This window comes from Meriones unguiculatus, chromosome 2 (genome assembly GCF_030254825.1).
Source record: "Meriones unguiculatus strain TT.TT164.6M chromosome 2, Bangor_MerUng_6.1, whole genome shotgun sequence".
Lineage (NCBI taxonomy): Eukaryota > Metazoa > Chordata > Mammalia > Rodentia > Muridae > Meriones > Meriones unguiculatus.
In genome coordinates, this window is record NC_083350.1 from 90,800,173 (window position 1) to 90,826,484 (window position 26,312).

General features: G+C 37.4%; 2 pseudogenes; both read right to left on the reverse strand.

Annotated features, from left to right (window-relative positions):
* Positions 1-3,940: 3,940 nt before the first annotated feature.
* On the reverse strand, positions 3,941-4,870 carry LOC110540677 (olfactory receptor 4C15-like; annotated as a pseudogene).
* A 10,280-nt stretch (positions 4,871-15,150) lies between these two features.
* Positions 15,151-16,080, reverse strand: LOC110540678 (olfactory receptor 4C3D-like; annotated as a pseudogene).
* Positions 16,081-26,312: the final 10,232 nt, after the last annotated feature.

The following is a 26,312-nucleotide window of genomic DNA, read 5'->3' on the forward strand; positions in this document are numbered from 1 at the left end:
CACACACAAACAAGCATACATACACCAATTAAAATCATATTTTTATAAGCAAGGTTATTTTTGGAAAAGAGACATCCAACTCAACGTAGATTGACACTGTCTGTATGTATTCTGTTTTCAAATTTCTTTAGAATTGATTATGACTATTTCTAAATCAAGACTGGAAAAAGGTAAAGAATCTGCTATATGTGAAGGATTCAATGATAGTTTTGATTCTGTCATTTTGGAATAATCAAGCACAACATTTTATTCCTTGTTTGAGATCAAATGTTCTTTCTACCTGTGTGAGTTTCTGAATTATTGACATTGAAAACTATATCCCAATAGGCATGATAATATTTTTAGTAGAATACTTTTATGTTAGTAAAACTGATTAAGTATATCTTTAAGTTTGTTGATAATTAAGTAATATGAAACAATTATTTTGTATTATTACTTAGTAATTGCATTACTAAAAATATATAATTTATTCTTGTTTGAGTTAAATAAATCTTGTTTTGTTACTTTCAGCTGTGATCAGGTGAAAAAGTTTGTGTAAGGTTCAAAACTTAATATTTGTGGCATTATCTTTTAGACGCACTCCATTTCATTGCCTAAACAGTTCAGCAAATATTTGAGAAATATAGAATGTTCTGTCTTTGTACTTCAGAGAAGTCAAAGCTCTCCACACACAGCCAAAGCAGAGAAGAAACTTGAGTAGGATGATGAGATAACTGAAAAGGATAGATAGCAAGCAACAGCAGCTGCAGTCACCATGGAGTAAGAACCATTGGTGAACAATTAGTGTGGACTAAAGTGAGACTGAGTACACTGAAAGTCAAGGTGTTTCAGAGTCCCAGAGCTGCCACTCAGAAGGTGAACTATAAGGAAGGTGAGAATTTGTAATAGAACTTGCTTCCAGAAAGCTTATGCTTTTGCTTCAAAGAAAACAAAATGGATGAAAACCATATCCAAAACCAAATGTTAGTGTATATCAGTAGAATATATGATCTGTCTAAAGAAGGATATGCATCTCAGAGGCCTCTGATGATCCTGCAGGCACAACTGTGAATCTGGGTCTGCAATTAAAACAGAAAATAAATACTATTCACAGGAGCTGTTTGAACGTGGGAAGATACCATCCAGGTTAGTATTTTCCCAGTTCACCTATAGAAGACATAAAATGATAATAGCTAGCACTGTGTGTTCCATAAATATCTTGATATTAAAATATTCTCATCCTTAGCTATCAGGGAAATGCAAATCAAAATGACCCTGAGATTTCACCTTATACCCATCAGAATGGCCAAGATCAAACACTCAAGTGAGAACACGTGCTGGAGAGGATGTGGAGAAAGAGGAATCCTCCTTCATTTCTGATAGGAATGTCAAATTGTTCAACTTTGGAAATCAATCTGGTGCTTTCTCAGTCAATTAGGAATAGTACTACCTCAAGATCCAGCTATACCACTCTTAGACATATATCCAAAATATGCTCAAGTACACAACAAGGACATTTATTCAACCATGTTTGTAGTAGCTTTATTTCTAATAGCCAGAAGCTGTAAATAACCCAGATGTCCCTCAACTGAGGAATGGATACAGAAATTGTGGTACATTTACACAATGGAGTACTACTCAGAAATTAAAAACAAGGAAATCATGAAATTTGCAGACAAATGGTGGAAACTAGAAAAGATCATCCTGAGTGAGGTATCCCAGAATCAGAAAGACACACATAGTATACATTCATTTATAAGTGAATATTGGACATATAATATAAGATAAACATACTAAAACCTAAAGAAGATAACCAAGAAGGAGGAGCTTCACAAGGAGAGCAACAGAACCAAAAAATCTGGACACAGAGCTGTTTTCTGAGACTGATACTCCACCCAAGGACCATGCATGGAGATAACCTAGAACTACTGCACAGATGTAGCCCATGTTCAAGTTCAACCCAGTGTTCAAGTGGGTTCCCTAGTAACCCACTGTCTCTGACATGAACTCAATGCCCTGCTCTTTCATTACCTCCCCCTGATGGAGGAGCATCCTTCCCAGGCCACAGAGGAAGACAATGCAGCCACTCCTGATGAGACCTGATAGACTAGTATCAAAGGAAAGGAGAGGAGGACCTCCTTTAGCATCGGACTGGGGAGGGGGCATGGGTGGAGGAGAGGGAGAGAACAATGGAAGGGGCTACAGGTGGGATATAAAGTGAATAAACTGTAATTAATATAAAAAATAAAAATTTAATTAAAAAGTGAATTAACTGAAACATAATAGTAGAAAAATATGTAAACAATAATGATAGCTAAACAACAATAAAAACCAAAGCAAATCAGTATAGAAACAGCAGTGATGAAGTCCTGTGACTACTCTACTGTCTTCTTCTCCTAAGTCCTGATGGGTTTTCCAATCACTGGGATCAATGTGACATCAGCACTTCTTTTTAAATTAAGTTTTTCCTAGCTTTTCTTTTTTGTTATTTTTTCCTGCAACTTATTTTTATCATACTCATTGTTTTTCCTTAATTCTTCCCAGATTCTCCCCACCTCCCTACCCAGTCAATGTCCTGTTCTTCCCTCTATCTTTCTCTCTCAAGGAAAAAAAAAGGAAGATCAATAAGATAAAATCAACAAAACAAATTGAAATTATATAAAAAATATATCTGGAATCCCATTTTATGTCTATTAACTTCTGAATATGAGATTTCCCTTTCATTTGGTCTATATGCTTAGTGTTGCTCCATTAAAGGAAACTGATTTACCCTTTCCCAGAAGCTAACACTTGCAAATAGCTTCTTGGCTAGGGGTGGGACTTTGTGCCCACTTTCTCTGCTCTGTGCTGGGATTTACATTGTGGTGATTCTGTGTATGCTCTCTATAATCTAAGTTCATACGTGTATCTGTCCTCTTGTGTCTGGAAATTTGTGTTTCCATAAATTCATCCATTAGTTCTAGTTAAGATCTGTCTCCTTGTCCAGATAGATATCTGAACCTTGAGGGGAGAGGTGTGCTCCAAAGCATGTTACAGTCTGTACTTTGTCTAGTTGTGAATGTTGCTGCTAATTACCATTTACTGTAAGAAAAGTTTTCCTGTTCAGAGTTAATTGAGACACTGATCTTTGATTCATTAAGAATCAGTTTATTGCTATGAACATGTAGGCTGATAATGGCATTTGTTTTTCTATATATCCCATGAATTATCTGGCCTCAGGTTACATGTATTGGCCCCATCCTTGAAGTGAGCATGAATGGTCAGGTTGGTTAATTCTGAGGGGTCTCTAGAATTCTTCTGGGTTATTTTTCATTGGAGATACACATTGGTAAACACTAATGGGCACTTTCCACCTTCTTTCCCAGAGATGACTAGCATAAAGTTACAGTCAACCCAAGAAGAAAAGATATACAGAAAGGAATGGGCCAACCAACTCTCAAGACATCAAGAAGTGATTCAAAATCTATAGCAAATTGCAAAGGGCTCCAGGGAAATAATGTAGTCACAACAGACATGGAGCAACAGTACTTATGAGAAAATTTTTCTTCTGTCTATCCCAACCTCTGGCTGTTACTGAAGTCATCATTATAAATTGATGTTTCTTTCTCCTTATATAGGTTGAACAAAATTTTACACAAATGTCTATGACATTTTGAATTTCAGAATTTTTGAAAGCATGAATGGGTGCTATTTCAACTGATGGTTTTGATTAGTTTCCTTTAGTTAATATATTCTAAGTAAGTATGAAATAATTTTTTTAATTTACACATATAATTTTTTCCAATTCAGAGAACTTGCCTAATATAAAAGGGAAAACAACATTCTCTAAATCAAAAAATAATGTCCGTTCTAGAGAATTGCATTAGCTTATTATAGGTAATAAACACACTGTAGTAGTTGTCTGCAACAATTTTGATTTTTTTTACTATTTATATTAATTTTGATGAACTGTAACATATGTTTACTTTTCATTTGAAATGATTATCAGTTGGTTCAACACTTTACGTATGGCATTTTTTTATATCCTTATTCCTAAAAGTGTAAATCATAGGATTAAGCAAAGGATGGTGTAAAATATTGCTACCATTTTGTCAAAGGAGAAGGCAGTAGGAGGCCTTGCATATATAAATATGCATGGGACAAAGAACAGGACCACAACAGCAATGTGGGACCCACAAGTAGACAGAGCTTTCCATCGCCCTTCAGAACTGTGGGATCTCAGAGAGACTAAGATAAAACAGTAGGAGACAAGCAACAAGAAAAAGATTATGATGCAGATCAATCCACTGTTGGCAACCACCAAAAGGCCGAAAATGTGAGTGTAAGTGAAGGCAAGCTCCAGTAATGGGAATAAGTCACACATGAAATGATCAATGACATTGGGTCCACAAAAGGGCAGCTGCAAAGTGAAGATAATTTGTACAGTAGAATGTAAAAATCCTCCTGCCCAGGCCACCCCAACCAGAGTGCCACAGAGCCTCCCCATCATGATGAAAGAGTAGTGTAAGGGCTTATAGATGGCCACATAGCGGTCATAGGCCATGGCTGTCAGAACAATCATCTCATCCCCACCAAAGAAGTGTTCAACAAAAAGTTGTATTATGCATCCTTTAAAGAAGATAGTTTTTCTCTAATAGAGTGAATCTACCATCATCTTGGGTGTCATGGCAGAGGAGAAGCTTGCATCCAATAAAGACAGGAAAGCCAAGAAGAAGTACATGGGGGAGCTCTGCAGTGTAGGGCTACAGGCAATGGTCACCACAATCATCATGTTGCTCCCAATAGTTGCAATGTAAACAAGTAAGCATATGATAAATATTAGTTTTTGAACATTTGGATTCTGTGAAAGTCCCAGGAAGACAAATTCAGTTACACAACTCTGATTTTGCATGTTTTCCAAGAAAAAGGTGGGTGCCCAATAGAGAGTGTATAATTTGTCAGTGGTGATAAACATTTGCTTCAGTCCAGTTTATAGTTTTGTAATCACCAATAATTTATTAAGGCCATTTCCAAAATTGTTTTCAGTACTTTAATTTCATTGAGAATACAAAAACAAAAAACAAACAAACAAACAAAACAGAAAAAAGTTCAGAGTGATAGAGAAAGATCAGTCAAACTGAAGCAGGGAAAACTTATGCAATATTTAAAACCAAGAGCTCTCTATACATGAAAAAGGAAACTGCTACATGTTGTGAAGAAGAATTGTCCAGATAAAATGTATATACTCGGCTCCTAAAATTATGATGCTATATCTGGCTTGAAATTGCAATGGTATTTCCTATGGTAATTGTGCAATTATCAAACTTATTTATTAAGTTAGTAAAATGCATTACCTACAGGTTTTTCCATGCTTTTCAACTTGAACACACAGAAGAAAAGAGTGAGATATTTTTACACATATTACTGACATGTGTCAGTCAAGAAGCACATGTTAGTGAACATATGTACATGCTCACACCTGTAAACGGTAGAATACTATTCAAAATATTTAAAATAACTCTAGCTTATTAATTCCATTTGCAGTTTCAGAAATTATCTAACTATGAATAAAAACAACAAATATGTAAGTTGTACATTATGTTGTACATTAGTTTTCTCCTCAGATCTCAGATTCCTTTCTCCTAGTTGTCTATACTATAAGTTCCAAAACTACTTATGGAATATCACCAAGGAACAGGAGGACTAAACAAACTAAATGATCACGAATCAGCCACTAGCTATTAACCTTAGAAGAAAGTATGCCAATGGATGACTTATGGCCTGAATAGGGCTGCAGCAGGAAAAAAATGGAGTGAAATGTCAGAAAATTGGCTCCTGACTCTTGCAGACCTGCTCAATACAAGAGTGTCTACTTATTCTGTAGCCTGGAGCAGATGACTTAAGTTTCTAAAAACTCCCAAAACCTCATCTGATATTTCTGTTTACGAACATGATAAGAACATAGTTCAACTGTTTCTTTTAAATTTTATTTTATTTATATATTTATTTATTATAATCTATTCATCTCATCTCCTTCCATTCCCACCCACCATGATCCAGGAAGCAAAAGCAGTCAGGTCTCTGTAAGTTCAAGGCCAGCCTGGTCTACAGAGCAAGTCCAGGACAGCCAAGGCTACACAGAGAAACTATCTTTAAAAAAAAAAAAAAAACAAACAAAAAAAAAACATGATCTCCAAGTGCTCTTTCCTGAGAAGAAAAGAGAAGCTTTTCGAAGAGTCTTGCTTGTTCCTCATTCAGTTGTCCTATCTCTTAAGGCTGGACATCTGTTAACTCTAGATCTGCTTAAGACATTGGCTCTGCTTAGGTCATCCTAGGATCTGTATTTACCATAATTTCTTTCCCTATGTCTTTTTCCTAGTCTCCTGAGAGGGAAGGACATCCCCCCTTCTATCTAGCCCTACTTTATCAGGACTCATCAAGGCTGGCTGCATCATCTTCCTCTGTGGCATGGCAAGGCTGCACCTTCCAGGGAGAGATGATGAAAGAGCCAGCCACTGAGTTCATGTTTGAGTGAGGTAACCCAGAAGCAGAAAGACACATATGATATATACTCACTTATAATTGGATATTAGCCATATAATATAGGATAAACATACTAAAAGCTATAGTCCTAAAGAAGCTAAACAACAAGGAGGACCTAGGGAAGATGCTTAATCCTCACCCAAAAGGGCAAACAGGATAGACATTAGAAGTAGGAAGAGACAAGGAACAGAAAAGGAACCTTTCACAGAGGATCTAGGAAAGACGCTACCCACCAGCATATCGAAGGAGATGCTGAGACCCATAGCCAAACTTTGAGCAGAGTGCTGGAATCCTTATGGAAGAAGAGGGAGATAGAAAGACCTGGAGGGTATCCATTCCTCTGTTGAGGGACATCTGGTTTGTTTCCAGGTTCTGGCTATTATGAATAAAGCTGCTATGAATATGGTTGAACAAATGTCCTTGTTGTGTACTTGAGCAAGCAGATCATGAGACTCAGAACCAAACTTTGGGCAGAGTGCAGGGAGTCATATGAAAGAAGGGGGAGTTAATAAGACCTGGAGAGGACAGGAGCTCCACAAGGACCAAATATACCTGGGCACAGGGGTCTTTTCTGAGACTGATTCTCCAGCCAAGGACCATAGATGGCTATAACCTAGAACCCCTGCTTGGACATAGCCCAAGTTGGTTTCCTAGTAAGGGGAACAGGAATTGTCTCTGACATGAACTCAGTGGCTGGCTCTTTGACCTCCCCACCCTTCGTGGGAGGAACAGCCTAGTTAGGATACAGAAGAAGACATTGCAGCCAGTCCTGATGAGACCTGATAAGCTAGGGTCAGATGGAAGGAGAGGAGGAACTCACCTATCAGTGGATTTAGGGAGGGGCAGGGAAAAGATGAGAGAGGGAAGGTGGGATTGGGAGGGAAGGAAAGAGGGAACTACAGCTGGAATACAAAGTAAATAGACTATAATTAATATAAAAACTAAAAAGTTAATTAAAAAAGAAAAAGAAAGACCTGAAGGGAACAGGAACTCCATAAAGAGAACAACAGAGTCAAAATACCTGGGGCAGTGGGGGCCTGCAGAGGCTGATACTCCAACTGAGAGCCATGCATTGAGAGGACCCAGACAGCCTGTTCAAAGGAAGACTATTATCTACAGTTTCCAAGTAGGTACCCTAGTAAGGGGCACAGAGGCTCAATTGTTTCTTAAGGGAATTGGAAAACATTATATCGTGAATTCATTCAGAATATCAGGAGAAGACAGTGTTGAGTAGTGAGAACATGCGCCACAATCAGAAGGATGACATTCCATTTCTAATTCCAGTTGTATTAACAGTAATTAAAACTTAGCAGTCTTTTTATATGTTGAAAAGGATTAACAAAAGGATTTGGCCAGTCACAATAATAAAATACATATATTCTAAAATGTATTACACATTTATTTTTGAGATATAACTTAATTACGACATTTCTCCCTTGCCTTTTCCTTCTACACCCTCCCTAATACCACTTCTTACTATCTTTCAAATTCATTGACTCTATGATCATTTATTGTTATTTCATTCATATATATGAATATATATTCCTTATATAAATGTATACATACACATATAAACATCTATACATGCATATGTGTGTGTGTGTGTATATATATTTATATATATATATGTGTGTGTATGTATGCATAACCTTTTCAGTCTGGGTAATTTTACATCTATATGTTTTCTGGGCTGAGAATTTAGTATTGGCTAATCAATTTGTATTGGATAACCAATTTGTGTATTCTTCCCTGGGGAAGACTATTTCTTCTACTCGTAATGTTCTTTACTTTTCTGTAGTTCTTATGTAGGATTGAGACCTGGTAGACTTTTTCTTGTACACTTTGGCATGTCTATCATGTCATCCTCAGATTTAGGTAATCATGTTGGGAGACCTTATGGATGGAAATCAAAAAGTAGGAGGAGACACAACTCACAGCAAACGCTCGGATCCTCTGACTCTTACACTCCATTCATCCACTCTTCAGAAATGTTCCCTGAGCTCTAGAAGTGTGCTTTGTAGATGAATTCATCTAGACTGGGCTCCACAGCTCTGCATTTTGATGATTTTGGTTTTCTGTAGTGGATTTTGTCTTTTGTAAAGAAGAATTTTCTTGATAAGTGGTGAAGACCTCTTTACTAACCAGAGTAATCACTAACAAAAATCTGAACATCTGCCCTTCACTGATATACAAATTTATGACACTGCTCTCAGACCTTTTGTTCTAAATAGCTTCATTGTATTAAAAAAAAAATAAAATAATATCAACTGGGACAATGAGAGGAAAACAAAACTTATATTAATTAAAAACCTCATCACCTAGCCCCTTAACAAGTTTACTCAATTTAAAGTTATTCCAAACAAAAGTTAATTTTAATAAATGTTTAGTTTCTACAATCAAATATCTAGCATTGCCAGCTTGTGCCATGCAGCAACCTTTGTCAATGAACAAACTAAGGTACTTCATACCCTTTGACATAAAATAGAGACAGTAACACAGATCAAGCTCAGACCTGTAAAAACTCCACTAGGCAGTTACACATTGTATAATGTGTAACCACATTACACAACGAATGTATGAATGATGATAGAAAATATAGATGTTAGCATTATCTTAAGCATCAAACACATAAAGAAGTATTTTATTAGCATAATATGTTCTTTAAAAATTATGTGAATTTCAATTATAACTATTAAAATTTCAAGAAAAGTGGTTCATCATTTAGTTATTTTAAAAAGTATATTAGTAGATAATTCTGAAAGTGAAAACATGTTTAGAACCTTAATACTAATAAACTCAGCCCTAAAAAATTATTATAAATATGAAATTAGGTAGGAAAATTATATAATAGAAGATGGTACATTACAGATATTAGTGAGAGAGCTGCTTTATTTTAGTCATTTACTCATAGAAAGATGTTCAGATAAATGAAACATTTATTCCTCACTCATCTAGGTAAAAAAAAAAAATTATTTTATATGACTATCTAGGAAACATATCCTCTTCAAATTTCAGTAACTTCTCTCAGCTTTCACTAATGCTCTGATGACTGCCCCAAATGCTTTTCATACTTTTACTATTTCTGAAACAGATGATGGGGGACATTTCTGTCTTTCCGCTGCTGCTCATTCATGAGGATGCCTGATGCCTCTCCTGCTGTCTTGCTAAGTCATCTGTTTTAAGGGAGACACTAATATGATCTCCAGATCATATTAACTCCCTCTTCTTTCATATTATTCCCTGAACTTTGCCCAAGGTTTGGTTATGAGACTCAGCATCTGCTTTGATACACTATTAGGTAGAGTTTTTCAGAGGCCCTCTGCTCTAGGTTCCTGTCCTGTTACTTGTTTTCTCCTACTTCCAATGCCCGTCCCATTTGTTTTTCTAAGTGAGGAGTTATCATCTTACCCCAGGTCCTCATTTTTGTTTATCTTTTTAGGTGTACATAATTTAGTATGTTTATCCTATCTTACAGGTCTAGTACCCGCTTATAAGTGAGTATATATTGCGTGTCTTTCTGCTCCAGGGATACCTCACTCAGGATGAACTTTTCTAGATCCCACCCTTTGCCTGCAAATTTCATGATTTCCTTGTTTTTAATTGCTGAGTAGTATTCCATTGTGTAAAAAGCACCACAATTTCTGTATCCATTCCACATGCTGAAAAGGATGTGGAGAAAGGGGAACCCTCCTCCATTGCTGGTGGGAATGTAAACTTGTACAACCACTTTGTAAGTCAATCTGGCACTTTCTCAGTCAATTAGAAATAGTGCTTCCTCAAGATCCAGCTATATCATTCCTAGGCATATATCCAAAAGAAGCTCAAGTACACAACAAGGACATTTGCTCAACCATGTTTGTAGCAGCTTTATTCATAATAGCCAGAACCTGGAAACAACCCAGATGTCCATCAAAGGAGGTTTGTTCATCTTTAAGAATTTTATTTTACCAGTGATGCACAGAAACATTATCACTTCAGTAACCTAGAGGATTAAACTTACACTTTAATTTCACTGACATTAATAAACCATGCTAAAAATTAATTCCGTGAATATTAGAAAATATTTACAAAATTTTCATTTAATTTTTTTCTCGACTCCAGTTGAAGACAAATCACTATGTGAGGAAAAAAATCAAAATAGTCAACTATTTATAAATGTTAATATTTGATGTCAAATGAAATAAGTATATTTATAAGGAGTGTAGAAATTAAAATTTGAAGTTAACATTTAGGTGGATAACTGTGATTTTTGAAATTTTCATTACCAATCCATACTTTATTGACATTTTGAAATATTTTTCAGATAAAATGAGTTTTAATTATGACCCGTGTTACTATAATAGCACATCACAGCAGATACTATTCACAGTGCTTCAAATCAGTCATTTTCATACTAATTATTGAATTTTATTATCATGATGATTAAAATTCTGGAATTATGTTGAGTTGTAAAATTCACTTCAGCCATTTATATTAAATCTACAGAACAAAAGAAGGCATTGGTATTACCATACTACAATATGGAAAACTGAATCTGGTTATTAGAATATCATCTGTCAAGACAAAATAAAGGCAGAATATCCTGAATCCTGGACCATTGCCCTTATTCTCAAGTATTTGTCATTGGTAGTGAATGTGTCATGGTAAATTTATGCCAAAAGCAGGCAAAAGAGTTAGAGACACCCCCCCCCCTTAGAAGTCCCACAAAAAGACAAAGCTACACAACTATAACATATATGTAGTGGTCCTAGGTCAGACTCATGCAGATTCCTGATTGTTGGTTCTGTTCCTGTGAGCAGGTTATGCTCCCAGGTTAGTTGATTCTGTGGGGATTTTTGTGGTATCCTTGTCCCTTCTGATGCTTGAATCCTTCTTCTCCTTCTTTTTCGGGATTTACTGAGCTTTGTCTAATGTCTGACAGTGGGTCTTTGCCTCTGTTTCCATGAATTGCTGAATGAAGCCTCTCTGATCATCATTATGCTAGGTTCCTATCTACAGGTATAGCAAAAGTGTTAGGAATCACTTCATATACTTTGGTTGGTTCCAGGTTCTGGCTATTATGAATAAAGCTGCTACAAACTGTTTTATTTATGTTCTTATTTTTCCCCCTACTCCCCTCCAATCCCTTTCAATACACCAACACCACGTAGGAGAGTGTTAGTGGGAGTTGGAGTGCAGTTCTTTCTTAGTTGCTTCCTGCTGGTTAGGGTCATTATGTTCCTTGGAGTTAGTCTAATCCTTGCTTCAGGAAACCTCCAACTTCTTGTCTCACAAAAGTAATAAGGAATAGGAAGAGGGAAGCAGGAACACTATTGTTCTTTCTGTTCTCCCACTCTCTAGGCTCTGACCTTTATTCTCTCTACAGAGTCCTCAGATCCAAACTATCTGCAGATGCCAAAGAGCTCCTCTCAGAGCCAGCATGAGGCAAATAGTCTTGTGCTGTGGACCATCTGAATCAGTCCCATATCCCACACCTGGTAACAAAACAAAAACATGTTTATAGACACAAACCACTAAACAAGGTTTCTACATTGCCCCAAATGCCCCACATCTCTAGTCAGTACTCTCTCACTCCTCCCTGCTTCCTTCTGTTTCTATCACCACTGGCCCCAGTCCATCCACAATGCCCATTCTATTTTCCCTTCTCATGGAGATCCATATATCCCCATAGCTAAAACAATTCTATACAATAAAAGAACATCCAGAAGATCTCCATGCCCTATTTTGAGCTGTACTTTAGAGCTATAGTAATAAAACCTGAATGCTTTGGGTATAAAAACAGACAAGTTTATCAATGGAATCCAATTGAACACCCAAAAGTAAATCTACACACCTATGGACACATGATTTTTGATACAGAAGCCAGAAACACACAATGGAAAAAAAGAAAGCATCTTTATCAAATAGTGCTTATCGAACTTAACTGGCTGTCAGCATGTAGAAGAATGCAAATTGATCCGCATCAATTGCACTGCACAAAACTCAACTCCTACTGGATCAACTAGATACACTGAACATAATAGACGAGACAGTGTGGAATAGCTTTGAATGTATTGAAACAGGAGATAAATTCATGAACATCAACAGCACAGGCACTAAGAACAACAACCAAACTGAAAAGTTTCTGCAAGGCAAAGGACAATGTCAATAGGACGAAAGTCTACAAATTGGAAAAGAACTTTAATAAACTTCACATCTGACAGGGGGCTAATATTCAAAATAAATAAAGAACTCAATAAACTAGACATTAACAAACCAAATAATCCAATTAAAAGTAGGTTACAGATCTAAGCAGAGAATATCAACAGAGGAATCTTAAATGCCTGAAATACACTTAGAGAGGTGTTCAACATCTTTATCCTTCTAGGAAATGCAAATCAAAACTACTTTCAGATTCCATTTTATACATATCAGAATGGCTAAGATCAAAAATACAGCTGACAGCTCATGCTGGAAAGAATGTGGAGCAAGAGTAACACTCCTCCATTGCTGGTAGAAGTGTAAACTAGTATAGCCACTATGAAAATCAACATGGCAGTTTCTCAGCAAAGTTGAAAAATTTATCTCAAGACCCAGTTATACCACTTTTGAGCATATTCCAAAAAGATAGTCCATTCTACCATAAGGACAACTGCTCAAGTTGGTTGATAGCAACTTTATTCATAATAGCCAGAATCTGCAAAAAATCTTATTGTTCCTCAACCAAAGAATGCATAAAGAACTGTGGTACATTTGTAGAATGGAAAATTACTCAGCTGTTAAAAACAAAAGTATCACAAAATTTTCAGGCAAATGGATGGAAATAGAAAAGATAGTGCTGAGTGTGTTAACCCAAACTCAGAAGAATAAATATGGTATGTACTCACTTATAAGTCGATATTAGCTATCAAGCAAAGAACAAGCATGCTACAATCCACAGACCCACAGAGACTAAGTTGAAATTAGTTTTTTTATTTTAATTACAGTTTATTCACTTTTTATCCTAGCTATAGCCCTTTCCTCATTCCCTCCCAATCCCACCCACACTCCTTCATATCCTCCCATTCCCCTCTACAAGTCTCCTGATAGGGGAGGTCCTCCTCCCCCTCCATCTGACCCTAGTCTATCAGGTCTCATTAGGACTGGCTGCATTGTTTTCTTCTGTGGCCTGGTAATGCTCCTCTCCCCTCAGGGGGAGGTGATCAAAGAGCCATCCACTGAGTTCATATCAGAGACAATCCTTGTTCCCTTTTCTAGGGAACCCACTTAAATACTGAGCTGCCATGGGGTACATCTGTGCAGAGGTTCTAGGTTATCTCCTTGCATGGTCCTTGAAATTGGTTTTAAATTGAATTCAGATATATTCATATATATTACATGTATTTTGTTATATTTAAATACATCTTCTAAAATTAAAAATATTTTCTTGAGAAAATATGTTAAATATGAGTGATGTGTAGCAAGGTAAAGAAACAAAATGGTAACAAAATGGAGATATCATCACTAAACTTAATTTGATTAGATGTGAATATTTTACTCTCATTTGAGAGAACTGAACAAGTTTGAAGGAAGCTTTGACATTACCTAAAGAATTATAATGAATGTATATCTTACTGAGTTTCATCTGTTAAAAACCACCTAAAGATGAAGCTGTCCATTGTGTATGTATGTGTAGGGGACCTAGATCCAGTCCAGATATGGTCTTTGGTTGGTGTTTCAGTCTTCATAAGCCTTCCTGGGTCCAGGTTAGTTGGCTCTGTTGGTCTCCTTGTGGAGACCTTGTTCCTTCCAGGTCCTTCTATCCTTCTTCCCATTCTTTTACAAGGCTCCCTGAACTGTGACCAATTTTTGTATGTGAGTCTCAACATCTGTTTAGATCCACTGCTGGGTGGAGTCTCTCAAAGGACAGCTATGCTAGGCTACTGTATGCAAGCATAGCAGAATATAGTTAATAGTGTTGGCTTTCTCCCATGGTGTGGCCAGACATTGGTTGCTCATTCCCTTAATCTGTGCACTGTCTTTATCCCTGTACATAATGTAGACAGGGTAAATATTTTGGGGATGAAGTTTTTGTAGGTGGATTGTTGTTGCCCTCCCTCTACTTGGAGTCCTGCCTGATTAGAGAGTAGTCTCTTAGTCTCCATGTTCCACTCTAGTAGAGGTCTCCACTAGAGTCACCCCAAATCCTCCCAGAAGCCTATGGTGTCATAGGTCTCCAGGCTGTCTCAGAGCTGTCCCAGGCCACAGCTTCCCTTCTCTCTGCATGTCCTCCATCCTCCTTTCCTTCTCTGTCATTCTCCCCACATCATATCCCCACCCTAATTTGCCTCAGCACTCCTCTTATCCTGTTTCCTCTAGTTAAGCACATCTGTTCTTTTCTATTTCTCCTTGTCAGTGAGATTCGTGAATCCTCCCTTGGGCCCTCTTTGTTACTTAGCTTCTTTGGTTACCTCATTCAGGATGACCTTTTCTAGTTCCATCCATTTGCCTGCAAATTTCATAATTTCCTTGTTTTTAATAGCTGAATAATGTTCCATTGTGTAAATGTACCACGGTTTCTTTATCTGTTCATCAGTTGACTGATATATGGGTTGTTTCTAGTTTCTGGCTATTCACCAAGAGGTAATATTGTGAAGAAATACAAAAATAAACTATTGATATTACAATACTTTATTGTCCAATATTGAATTCTTTTCTAAGTAACATTCTAATGGCATTTTTAACCTCCACATTCCTTACAGTATAGATAATTGGATTTAACACGGGAGTGACAAGAATGTAAAACACTGCTCTGGCTTTATCCATATAAAAAGTGGTTACTGGTCGCATATATGTATAAATACAGGGCACAAAGAACAAGACAACAACTGTAATATGGGAGCTACAGGTAGAGAGGGCCTTTTTTCTCTCTGCAGAGCTATGTGTCCTCAAAGAGAGAAAAATGACCACATAGGACATCAGCAGCATTGTGAACGTGATCACAGGAATTACACCACCATTGGCAGCAACCAGGAGACCAAGAAGGAAAGTGTCAGCACAGGCCAGTTGTAACAAAGGGAAAATGTCACAACAGAAATGGTCCATGACATTAGGGCCACAGAAAGGGATCCAGAGAGTAACAAGTATCTGTCCAAAAGAGTGAATAAAACCCATTATCAACATACCCCAACTAGGAGACAGCAATTGCGGTGGTTCATCCTTGTCACATAGTGTAGAGGTCTACAGATGGCCACATAGTGGTAATAGGCCATGACCACAAGAAGAACAATCTCTGAAGCTCCTAAGAAATGTTCAACAAAAAGTTGTATCATGCAGCCGTTGAATGTGATGGTTTTTGTCTCTGATAGCAAATCTGCCAGTATTTTAGGGAACGATAGAAGATGAATAGCATGCATCTGTAAGAAATAAAAAAGCCAAGAAGAAGTCCATTTGGGAGTTCAAAGTCTCACTACAGACTATGGTTCCCACAATGAGCAGGTTTCCAGTGACAGTGAGGATGTAGGTGATGAGCAACATCAAAAGTAGAATTCTCTGTAGCTGAGGGTTTTATGTCAGTCCCATGGGGATGAATTCAGTCACATTTATTCTGTTTTCTTTCATTTGAAAGCTGGTGAGAAGTGCCAAGTTAGAATAGAAAAGAACTTTATTAGAAAATTTGATGAGAAACTTATTTTCTTGGTTTTAGATAAGAAAAGGTCATTTTAATAATAAAAACTATTATGTTTCATGGTATGCAGAAGAAACAGGCTATCTCATCTCTTTTATAAAAAGCAATTAAAATAAATTTCAATATCTTATTGATGTTGCAATCTTCTGACATGTGATCAGTAATTTTTTTTGAAAAAAATATCGCAAAAGTCACATGTTTTTCCTGTGTTCACCATGGGTTTTTCTGTCACTATACTGAGGATTTATTTTTATTTGAACTCAAGCAGAAACATAATATGTTATTAAAAAACATTAGATGAAACTGTCAATTTCAGACCTATCTAAAGTTAAATACTATATGCCTAGTTATCAATGGCCTTAAAACTAATTTCAAATAAATCAGTGCAGCCATGGCTCCATAAATATATCAGTGTGTGTGAGTAAGTGCCAGTGTCTGTCTGTCTCTCTCTGTGTGTGTGAGTGTGTGTGTATTTGTGTGTGGTGTGTATTACGCAAGCAGAATATAGTTTTAAGATGTGCTTATTAACAGGATTTGTTTAAGAATTCACTTAAAAGGTTCTAATAAAATATTTATCATCTATTATGTGCATGTCAGTCCAAAACATAAAGATAAAATCTATTTTCATATCTCATAGCAAGTGAACATGATGAGTCAAAAATAGAATTACATAGACTATTACAATGTAGCACCTGATGTGAAAATAGCATAGCAAATAATTCTTTATGGAGTCTTAGGAAAACATTAGCTTCCTGTCAGGAAATAAAAGAAGTCTTCACTGAGTTGAAATACATATCTAAATTAAAGGTGAGTAAGGAAAAAGCTACGAAGACATGGACTACAAAGCTCCAGACAAATATCAGCAGGAGAAATCCCCACAGAAAGTACAGGGCTTGTATCAGTAACCAAAGGCACTTGAGGCTAGGTTCAGTGAACAACGTGAGTTTGTAGTGGCTCTTGCACGTTTTAAGAGCATATCCAAGATTGTGATTTTATTTTAGATGATGGGTTAGGCCTCTAGAACATTTTTCAAAGAAAAAAGATGTAATCTGACTTGTGTTTTGTACTCTATTTAGATGGCTGTAAGCACTCTATGAAGAACAAGAAGTTTCTTGTTTCTAGTTAGTAAGGGTGTGTAGGTCATGAGGTCATGATGCTATTGACAGGGTGGTACAAGGAGAAATGTTTGTTTTGCATAAGATATAAAAAAAATAATATAATAAAATATAAAAAGTGCTCCAATGTTTTTTATTCATATCACCTCTACCAGGAAAGGATCCATTGCTATGTCGTGAGAAAAATCTCATGTGTACAGACCTCAGCTAAGACAGGTAGCATTTTCTCAAGGGCTTATTGGGAGATAGGCTCAATAGCCTTATATCAACAGTGAGTTGTGTACTATTATTCTCATTTAATAAGTAAAATAAATGTGCTTTAGAAAATGTAAAGAATTTTAAATCTGTTTAATGTCACGAAAAAGACTATAACCATAGTTTTACCCTGAAATGTAAATAAAATGGATTTGATCTCTTAGGCTCTTAAATATACTTTGTAAACTGAAGATACCTGATTTAGTAGCTGTGAAGATGCAAGAGCAAGATGCTCTCATGATCACATAGTTACATATGTAAAAAAGATGCCAGCATCAAGTACTTAATTTAGATCAACATTTTAAGAATAACATGTCTGAGCAGCGGCTCTAGGTTGTATCCATACATGGTCCTTGTTTGGAGAAATAGTCTCATAAGAGACCTCTGTGCCCAGATATATTTGGTCCTTCTGGAACTCCTGTCCTCTCCAGGTCGTATTAACTCCCCCATCCCACCCCACCTTTTTTTTTTATTCCATGCATTCTGCCAGAGGTTTGGTTATGAGTCTTAATATCTGATTTGATACACTGCTAGGTAGAGGCTTTCAGAGGCCCTCTGTGGTAGGCTCCTGTCCTGTTACTTGTTTGCTTCTACATCCAATGTCCATCCCATTTGTCTTTCTAAATGAGGATTGATCATTGTACCCTGGGTCCTCTTTCTTGTTTATCTTCTTTACGTGGATAGATTTCAGTATATTTATCCTATAGAGCCCCTGCTCAGATGTAGCCCTTGGTAGCTCAGTATCCAAGTGCATACCCTAATAAGGGGAACAGGGACTGTTTCTGACATGAACTCGATGGTGGGCTCTTTGATGCCTAACCCACCCCCATCCTTGCCCCAGGGAGGAGCAGCATTGCTGAGCCACAGAGGAGGACTTTGCAGCCAGTCCTGAAGACACCTGATAAACCAGTATCAGATGGAAGGGGAGGAGGTTTTCCCTTACTAGTGGACTTGGAAAGGGGCAGGGAGATGAGGGTGGGAAGGTGGGATTGGGAGGGAAAGAGGGAGTGGGATACAGCAGGGATACAAAGTTAACAAACTGTAACTAATATTAAAAAAATAAAAATTAAAAAAAGAATAACATGTCATCACTTACGAAAATGATGACATTGTCACACATAATTACATTTTTAACACAATTTCAAATACAAATTCCTAGCAGAAATAATGTGTATTTATAAGAGTTTTTACTCTGCTACTCTTCTCTTTAAAATTATATTTGTTCTACTTTATTGCTCAGCATACTTTCAACTCCAAATCCACAGAGAAAATCTCTACTTGTTTGTTCCATCCTTCCTCATCTAACCCCTCCAGGTTGTTTTTACATTAGAGACAGTCTGAGTAGGAAATAGTATTGTAACTGCCCAGTCTTGAAGGATTTACCTTAAGTTTTCCATTGTGTTGAAATATGAATCACTTACTAAGGTATTGGCTTTTGTCAAGAAAGAAAGTCGAATTTGGCTCCTCTCACACATAATTCTGAAAGCTGCAGCTTTGACCAATCATCATGTTTTCACTCACCTCTCACACAGCTACATGCATAGAACCACCTGAGCACTTTTCTAACAGACAGCCCTCCCTCTAAGAAATGAATTCTATATATGTCAAAAAGGGATGGAGACCAAATAAACACCTAATAGTACAAACACCAAGTCATCAAACCCACTTTTGAGAAGTCATCCTTTTCTGCCTTCAGGAATTAAAAATCAAAATCTTTTAGTTTACAGACATAAGCTAAATGCTATGTTATTAAACATTTGAAGAAAATTTTAATTATGCAGATTTTACATAGAAAATTTGTGAAAATGAATATATTGAAGAAACATGGCTAAGTTATCACCCCTCTTTAATATTTTTAATATATTAGCCCCACTGAAGAAAGACATTTTTGAAGAAATCACAATGCCTTTCTGAATGCCCCATTATAACTTTCTCATCTCTTGTGTTCTTTTGTGTGGTTACAAAAATGCATATTCTTGGAAATTTAAGAGCTAAAGAAATTTAGCACACTTCCTTTATAACCAATGCCAATAATTTTGTAAATTATAAAATCAGGCTTGAAACTTAGGCAAGTAAACTTAAGTTAATGTTTCCTTTTTACCAATAAGAAAAATCCATCCTGGAGTCATTCAGCCTTGCCCTCCAGCACAAACATTTACTGAAGAGCAGATCTCAAGACATAAATTCAATTCTCTTTAGTCTACATCTTGTTCTTAAATTGACTCCACAGAACCTTCTAAATATCAACTTACCTAAACAGTGTTAACCTTTCTTAGCACCATCTTTCAAATAAACCCTTAAGGACAATATTTCTTAATCTGAATCATGGAGTTGGAAGAAACAGAAAATTATTTCAGGAGCACTTGGGAATTTGAAATATGTTACATTCTCAGACTCCTCTGAGAACATTTCACTACTATTATCAAGAGAATTAAGCACAAGCTTATTTATTTTGTTAAATTAATTAACAACATACTATTGGTCCTCTTCTATGTCTCATGTGCCCTAAATATACTATTTAAGAAAAATGTACACTGATTCATGATTTAAGCTACTTTCACATTAATTATACAATGAGCCATATTATAAATGTAGTATTTACAGCTTTATCAAGGTTTATTTCACTTACTCAGGATTGTGTAAAGTAAGTTAGAGTTGTAATCCAATTTATTCTCTTTTATCGGTGTTATGCAATCTGTATATTTTTGTTTCTTTTAAATTAATTAATATATTTATTTACTGTACATCCCAACTACAGCCTTTCCTTTTTTCTCTCCTTCCAGTTTCTCCCTCTCACCACTCCTTCCTTTCTCCTCAGAAAAGGGGAGGGCTCCCATTAATATCAACTTGCCTTGGTATATCAAGTTGCAGTAAGACTAGGGCATCTCCTCCTACGGAGGCTAGAAAAGGCAGCTTAGCTAGGTGAAAGGGATCCAAAGGCAGACAACAGAGTCAAAGGCAGGCCCTGGTCCTGATGTTAGGAGTCCCACATGAAGACCAGGCTGTACAACTGCTACATATGTGCAGAGAGCTTAGGTCCACTCCATCCATTCTCTCTGGTTGGCGATTTAGACTTTGTCAGTCCCTATGGGCCCAGGCTAGTTGATTCTTTAGGATTTTTTGTGGTGTCTTTGACCTCTCTGCTTCCTTCAATCCTTCCTCCCCCTCTTCCATGTTATAAATAATGTCAGGACTGATCTTTCTCTCATGATGGGTCTCAAACTGAGCCACACATTGGTTGACCAGTCCCTCAGTTTATGTGCCATCTTTACCCATGCATAAATATTGTATGCAGGACAATTTGTGGGTCAAAGGTTTTGTGGCTTAGTTAATGTCCCAGTCCTTCCATTGGAAGCTTGTCCTGGTTGCAGAAGATGGCTGTGTTAGGTTCCCTAAACCCCTTTGCTGGATTCTTAGCCTGGGTCACCCTCAGATTCTTGGGAGTTTCCATTGCCCTAGGTTGCTAGCTCTCCCCAGAGATGTTCCCCTCCTGTGATTCTAGTTGTCTCAGTACTCTTCTTCCATCTTCACCCCACTTGAACACTCCTGTTCCCATCCCACCCCTTCCTTACCCAGTCTCATTGCTCCATCCATCTCACTATGAATATTCTATTTTTCCTTCTCGGTGATATTCAAGTGTCCCTCCTTATATCTTCCTTGTTACTTAGCTTCTTTGGGTCTGTGGATTGTAGTATGGTTATCCTGTACTTCATGGTTAATATCCACTTACAAGTGAGTACATACCATGCATGGTATTTATTAAGGGGGTTGGGTTACCTCACTCAGGATTGTTTTTTCTAGTTTCATCCATTTGACTACAAATTTCATAATGTCATTGTTTTTAATATTCCATTTTGTAAACGTGGCACATTTTCTTTATCTATTCTTTGGTTTAGGGACATCTAGGTTGTTTCCAGTTTCTGTGGCATGGTGGCGCATCCTTTTTAGTGGGGGAGAAGAGTGGTTAGATTTTGTTTACTTTTTCTGTCTTAATTTTTATTTATTCATATTACACCCCATTCATAGCCTCCTTCTTTCTTTCCTTCCAGTCCCACCCTCCCTCTCTGTGTGCCCTGTACCTTCTCCCTTACTCCTCAGAAGTGAGCCCCCCTACCCACCCACACCAGTATGCCAAGTTGCATCAGAGCTGAGCACACCTTCCCCTGAAGCCTGGCAAGGCAGCCCTGCCAGGGGAAAGTGATCAATAAGCAGGCAACAGAGTCAACCCCCATTCCCCATATGAGGACTGAGTTGCCCATTGGCTGCATCTGTGTAGGATGCCTTGGTGCAGTTCATTCATGGCCCTTGGTTGGAGCTTCAGTCTCCACAAATCCTCCTGGACCGTGGTTAACTGGCTCTGTTGGTCTTCTTGTAGAGCTCCTATCCTCTCTGGATCCTGCTATATTTCCTCTCTCTCTCTCTTCCACAAGGCTCACAGGGCTGCACCCAATGATTGGTTGTTGTGTTATACATCTGTTTCCATCATCCCCTGGGTGGAGCAACTTAGAGGAAAGCTATGCTAGGCTCATATATGTAAACATAGCACAGTATCATTAATGATGTCAGGAATTCGATGTCACCCATGGGATGAGAAAGCCTCAGGTTGGGCCCATCATTTATTGGACATTTCTTCAATCTTTTCTCTTTTTTTTTGTCCCTGAACATCTTGTAGGAAATGTTGGTTTAAAGTTTTTGTGGGTGGGTTGGTACTCTCCTCCCTTCACTAGCAGTCATGAGTAGTTAGAGAGTGACCTCTTCAGTCTCCATGACTCCTGTTACTAGTACTCTCAGCAAGAGTCATAGGAGCTTAACCTGTCGTAGGTCTTCATCTTGTCATGGAGAAGTCTCCACCCAAGGTTTCTCTTCTCTCTGCAAGCTGTCTGTCTTCCCACCCCTCTCTCCCCAGGTCTGATATTGACCCTCATTTCTCTCCACGCTCCCTCTTTTATCTTGTTCCCTCTCTTCAACCACTTCCACTCTCTATTCTTTTTCTCCTTCTAAGTGGGAGTTAAGCACCCTACCTTGAGCCCTTGTTACTTATCTTCTTTGAATATGTAAGTTGAAATTCGATTGTCCTGTATGTATGGCTAAAATCCACTTTTAAATGAGTATATGCCATGTGTTTCTTTCTGGGTCTGGGTTACCTCACTTGGGATGATATTTTCTGGTGACATCCATTTGTCTGCAAATTTCATGATTTTCTTGGGTTTTTTTTGTTTTGTTTTTTTGTTTTGTTTTGTTTTGTTTTATTGTTGTTGTTTTTTTCACCAAACCTATTTAGGGTTCTTTTTAAATTTTTATTAATTACACTTTAGTCACTTTGTATCCCCCCTGTAGTTCCCTCCGTCCCTCCCTCCCAGTTCCTCCCACTTCTCCACAAATGCCCCTCTCCAAGTCCATTGATAGAGGAGGTCCTCCACTCCTTCCTTCTGATCCTAGTCTATCAGATCTCGTCAAGACTGTCTGCATTGTCTTCCTCTGTGGCCTGGTAAGGCTGCTCCCTGCTCAGGGGGAAGTGGTAAAAGATCAGGCCAATCAGTTCATGTCAGAGACAGTTCCTGTTCCCATTACTATGGAACCCACTTGGACATAGAACTGTCATGTGCTACATCTGTATAGGTTATCTAGGTTATCTCAATGCATGGTTCTTGGTTGGAGTATCAGTCTCAGAAAAGACCTCTGTGCCCAGATTTTTTAGTTCTGTTGCTCTCCTTGTGGAACTCCTGTCCTCTTGAGGTCTTACTATTTCCCACTTCTTTCATAAGATTCCCTGCACTCTACCCAAGGGTTAGCCATAAGTTTCAGCATATGCTTTGATACCCTTCAGGACAGAGCCTTTCAGAGGCCTTCTGTGGCAGGCCCCTGACTTGTTTCCTTTTTTTTTCCTTTTTCTGATGTCCATCCTTTTTGCCTTTCTGAGTGGGGATTGGGCATTTTAGCCAGAGCCTTCCTTCTTGATTAGTTTCTTTAGGTGTACAGATTTTAGTAGTTTTATCCTATATTATATGTCTAATATCCTCTTATAAGTGAGTATATACCATGTGTGTCTTTCTGATTCTGGGATAGCTCACTCAGGATGATCTTTTCCAGTTCCCACCATTTACCAGCAAATTTCATGATTTTCTTGTTTTTTTATTGCTGAGTAATTAATATTCATTTGCTCAGCTATGTTCATAACTCCTTTATTAGTAATAGTCATAAAAAACCTAGATATCCCTCAACTGAAGAATAAATACAAAAATTGTGCTATATTTATGCAATGGAATACTACTCAGCTCTTAAAAAGAAGGAAATCAAGAAATTTGCAGACAAGTGGATAGAACTAGAAAAGATTATCTTGAATGAGGTATTACAGAAACAGAGATGCATGCCTTATATATACTTACTTGTAAGTGAATATTAGCCATATTATATATAATTAACATACTAAAATGTACAGACCTAAAGAAGCCAAACAACAAGAAAGACCCTAGGGAAGATGCTTAATTCGTATTCATAAGGGAAAGCAGGAGAGACACTGGAAGCTGAGAGGGAGTAGGACTGGAGCTTACCACAGGTGTCCTCTAAAAGACTCCAACCATCAGGGGATTGAAGCAGATTCAGAGACTCACCCAAACTTTGGACAGAACTCAGGGAGTCCTATTGAAGAAGGAGGATATAAAAAGAGCAGGAGGAGACAGGTGCCACACAAGGATACCAACAAAGCCAAAAAAAAAAAAAAAAAAAAAAAAAAGAGCGCTTGAGGGAGGAGAGTGAATAGACTGATGCATCAATCAAAGACCATAGACAGTTCAGTCTCCATGTGGGCTCCCTAGTAGAGGAGAAGAGAGAGTTTCTGACATGAACTATGTTGCTTGCTCCTTGATCACTTCTCTCTGGTGGGGCAACCTAACCAGTCTACAGAGGAAGAGAGCACAGGCAGTCCTGATTGGACCTGATAGGCTAGGTTCAGACAGTAGATGAGGAGAACCTCCCCTATAGTGGAGGGATTGGAGAAGAAGAGGAAGAGATGGTGGGACCAGGAGAAGATGAGGGAAGGGGCTACAACTGGGATACAAAATGAAAAATTGTAAATAATAATAATCCTAAATATTTATCAGTGGTATGATGTACAAATTTTAGTTTCCCAAATTCTGCAAAATTCCTGCCAAATTCCATTGTCTTGGTTTTCCTTAGGGTTATTCCCTGCAGACAATTGAATTTGATTATACAAAGAACAAATATAACTTTAAAAAAAATAATTTCTTTGGCTTGTTGCCAAGTAATGGAAAAATTCTCTTTAAAGCTTTACTGTTAACATGATGGTTAGTATAAAATTCCAAAATTTCCAGCACATTTACTATTAATAATTGTTCAGTCTCTTCATTTTTTTATTCCAATGGACCAGCCAATCTTGTATGAGACTGAATATGAGTGATGTATAATAGATAATTTCTATTTCAAATTGTCTGTTTCAGTTGTACAAATAATGATATTAATACTTAATAATCAGAAATAAACTCAGCAGTTTCTATATGTAATACAGTGCTCTCTGCATATTCTGATTCATTAATTATATTGTAGGTTCAGAAAAATCTAATAAAACCATAAAAATTGCAGATACCTCTGATTTTTTTAACTGAAGCATATGGGCTTGGAATCACTTTATTCATATTTTCTGATTTATAACCTGCCATTTCTGATTTATTTGCAGTGGTATAAAATGTAGACATTTCAGAAATTGGTGTCCTTTTTACTATATTGAGAGATAATCCAATTAGTTCTCTTTATGAACTAATTGGACTTATTTGCTTTCGGGATATTTGTTATTAAGTCTCCCAAATAATTGCTACAGTCTATTTGACATTCTTCATTAATTACGCATAAAGAGGTAATTTCAGGTAATATGAGGTACTATGATTTGTGCTGAGTCTGTCCCTGATAATTACCGTATTTTATTTTTCTTTTTCCAATTAGACCAGAAAACCTTTGAGGATAAGCTTTTCTAAAACTCTGTTCATGTGCTAAGAAGATCCATTCTAACATATTGTTTTCTTTCTGCATGAGTCCAGTAGGAGAATGAATAGAAGTCATTCTAGAATGTAGTTGTTTGGGATCTAGGTGTGCATCTTGCAATTTTTGCTCTCCCTGAGTCAATTCTTTCTCTGTTTTAGCGGGTAATTGTCTGGGGATGTTTAAGTTTGAATCACCTTGTAAAATTTGAAGCAAAAAACTCTTGAATAATTAAGCCAAGAGTAGGCCCATACCTAGTTAATATTTTCCAATAGTTTTGAAAGTCATTAAGGGTTTGTCAGTTAACCATTTTAAAGGAAAAGCTGTTGGTTTCCCTATACCTCCAGAATTTCCTGTTTTATCTATTACAGCTGCTGTGCCTTGATTGATGAGCTACATGTGTCTAAATCCAGGGAAGTGTTGCCTTCTGTAATATACGTTAGATCTACAATACCTAATTAAAAAATAACAGCAACAATAATAAAGGAATATTTTTTATTTTTTATTTATTTTTATTTTTATTAATTACAGTTTATTCACTTTGTATCCCGAATCTACCTCCCACCCTCCTCCCTTCCCAATCTCATCTTCCCTCTTTCCCACCCGTGTCCCTCTCCCAATCCACTGAAAAGGGAGGCCCTCCTCTCCTTCCCTCTAATCCTCGTCTATTAGGTCTCATCAGGAGTGGCAGCATTGTCTTCCTCTGTGGCCTGGTAAGGCTGTTCCCTGCCTGGGGGGGGGGGGAGTTGATCAAAGAGCAAGCCAATCAGTTCATGTCAGAGATAGTCCCTGTCCCCATTACT